Here is a 3,166-nt window from a genome sequence, read left to right as displayed (position 1 = left end):
ACACAAAATCAGGGAGAAAGTCATCAGTCTTTAGTTAAGCAAAGCGTCTAAAGACTGACTTGTGAGTCTAGACTTATACCAGAGTGTTTTCAATCCCAGCACACAGTGAGAGTTCATTGGTTCACTTTAGCCGTTTGATGTGATCACATTATGGAACATTTCTACTGATAATTAATTTCAGTAAATGTTTTTAAATGTCACTTTTCCCTGCCGGTGTTTATGAAGGACGTCTTTCCAACAAGGAGTGTCGAAGAGAGAGAGCGCTGAGTATTTAATATTTTATTTTCTGTGAGGGAGACAGAAGTCCTTCATCTTCCTCCACACTTCCTGACAGTCTGTCTCGTTCCCTCACAGCAGAGCTTTGTGTTTGAGTACGTGGGAGTTTGAACGTTACGCAACACAAACTGGCTCCGACATCCTGAAGGAGAAGTGAAACATGGAGGAGGTGATGTGATGTTTGTTCATTGATAAAATGAATCATATAAATCATATAAAGGAGGGTTCTTTCTCCTCCTGTGAGCACATGAAACGGTCTGATGTGTTCATGGGTTCACTCGATGTGACACCAGAGTGTTTCTGAACTCACAGTGACAGGATACTGAGGAGGAGACGTGAACTAGGAGACGAGAACTAGGAGACGAGAACTAGGAGACGTGAACGAGGAGGCATGAACAAGGAAACGTGAACAAGGAGACGAGAACAAGGAGACGTGAACGAGGAGACGAGAACAAGGAGACGTGAACGAGGAGACGAGAACTAGGAGACGTGAACGAGGAGACGAGAACTAGGAGACGTGAACGAGGAGACAAGAACTAGGAGACGTGAACAAGGAGACATGAACAAGGAGACGTGAACGAGGAGACATGAACAAGGAGACGTGAATGAGGAGACATGAACGAGGAGACATGAACAAGGAGACATGAACGAGGAGACGTGAACAAGGAGACGTGAACGAGGAGATGTGAATGAGGAGACATGAACGAGGAGACGTGAACGAGGAGACATGAAGGAGACGTGAACGAGGAGACGTGAACGAGGGGACGTGAACGAGGAGACGTGAACGAGGGGACATGAACGAGGAGACGTGAACGAGGAGATGAGAACGAGGAGACGTGAACGAGGGGACGTGAACGAGGGGATGTGAACGAGGGGACCTGAACGAGGAGACGTGAACGAGGAGACGTGAATGAGGGGATGTGAACGAGGGGACGTGAACGATGGGACGTGAACGAGGAGACGAGAACGAGGAGACGTGAACGAGGGGACCTGAACGAGGGGACGTGAACGAGGAGACGTGAACGAGGGGATGTAAACGAGGGAACGTGAACGAGGAGACCTGAACGAGGAGACCTGAACGAGGGGACAACCTGAGAGGAGGGTCTGATCCAGTAAAGAAGAGGAGAAGAAAGACAGACAGGGAAAGGAAAGGAAAGAAAAGATGACGAAAGGAAAGGAAGAAAAGGAAAGATGAGGAAAGGAAAGGAAAGGAAAGGAAGAAAAGGAAAGATGAGGAAAGGAAAGGAAAAGGAAGAAAAGGAAGGGAAAGGAAAGGGAAAAAAACAACAGGAAAGGAAAGGAATAAGAGGAAATGATGACAGGACAGGAAAGAAAGGAAGAATATGAAGGGAGAGGGAGGTAAGGACATGAATTGTCAAAGGAAAAGAAAGGAAAAAAGAGGAAGAAAGGGAGAGGGAGAAGAGGAGTGGAGAAGAGGGGAAGGAAAGAACTAATTGGAAAGGAAATAGAAGAATAGGAAAGGAGAGAAATGGAGGGAACGGAAGAAGTTAAAAGGAGGGAAGACAGGAACTGAACGGAGGAGTGAAGAAGGAAAAGAAAAGAAGAACAGAAAACAGTTCCTATGCTGTAAAGCCCTCTGAGGCCTGTTGTGATTTGTGATGTTGGGCTTTGTAAATAAAATTGAAAAATTGAAAGGAAAGAAAGGAAGAATAGGAAAGGAGAGGAATAAAAGAAGAGGAATAAAAGGAGAGGTGAGGACAGAAAGGAAAGGAACAATAGACAGGAAGAATAGGAAAGGAGAGGAGGGCAATGGCAGGTGAAATAGGACAAGAGGAGAGGAAGGAAAGGAAATGAGGAGGGAAAGGTTATTCATAAATTCATTACGTGTGTGTGTGTGTGTGTGTGTGTGTGTGTGTGTGTGTGTGTGTGTGTGTGTGTGTGTGTGTGGGCAGTTATGATGCAGGTGAGCTGCAACTGAAAAACATCTCTCATCTATTACCCATGAGGCTTTGCAGCTTGTTGACAGCAAGTAAGTCCCCTCAGGGCTCAACACACACACACACACACACACACATACACACAAAATGTCATGTAAAGAACAGTTCTGGTGTCATTTTGTTTATTTATTTATTTATTCCAGTGTCGATATGATTCAGGTTTGTTATGAATAAGAATTTTTTCTACAAATCCCAAAAGAAATCAGATGTTAAACGTCGTCTAAACAGAAACAGACACACATTAAACACAGACAATTTCAGACACATTTTCCCCACAAATACAACATGCTAATGTTATTAGCACAAGCCTATGGCATTTTACATTGTATGAATTAGCCCAGGGACTAGTGGACTTGTGTGTGATTTATCCTGGCTTCATGTGACCAGAGGACATCTAGCTGCTAGGCTAATTTATACAATGTAAAATGCCATAGAGTTGTGCTAATAACGTTAGCATGTTATATTTGGAAAGTGTGTTTAGAATAAGAAAGTTGTTTTGTCATTGAACCTTGTGAGTTGTAATGGAGCCGATTTTGTAACGTTACCTTTGTTAAATGTTGCTGTTGTCCCTGGCTTCATATGAGTAGAGGAAAAGTCAGCTAGCTGCTAGGCTAATTCATACAATGTAAAATGCCATAGGCTGGGGCTAATAACATTAGCATGTTGTATTTGTGGGGAAAATGTGTCCAGATAAAGAATTTGCAGCTTTAAAGGGCGGTTTGAGGGTTAAGTATTACAGTACCTGTGTGTGTGTGTGTGTGTGTGTTAGCTGTTATTGTAACTCTGACCGCCCAAACACAATCATGTTAACAGAGTTGGGTGTGTTGCAGAGATCTTGCGTTGCATTGCATTAGATTGTGCAGACGTTCGTGTTATTTTGTCCAACTCTGTGTGTGTGTGTGTGTGTGTGTGTGTGTGTGTGTGTGTGTGTG

This window comes from Epinephelus moara, chromosome 17, assembly GCF_006386435.1.
Source record: "Epinephelus moara isolate mb chromosome 17, YSFRI_EMoa_1.0, whole genome shotgun sequence".
Lineage (NCBI taxonomy): Eukaryota > Metazoa > Chordata > Actinopteri > Perciformes > Serranidae > Epinephelus > Epinephelus moara.
This window is presented reverse-complemented; position numbering follows the sequence as displayed.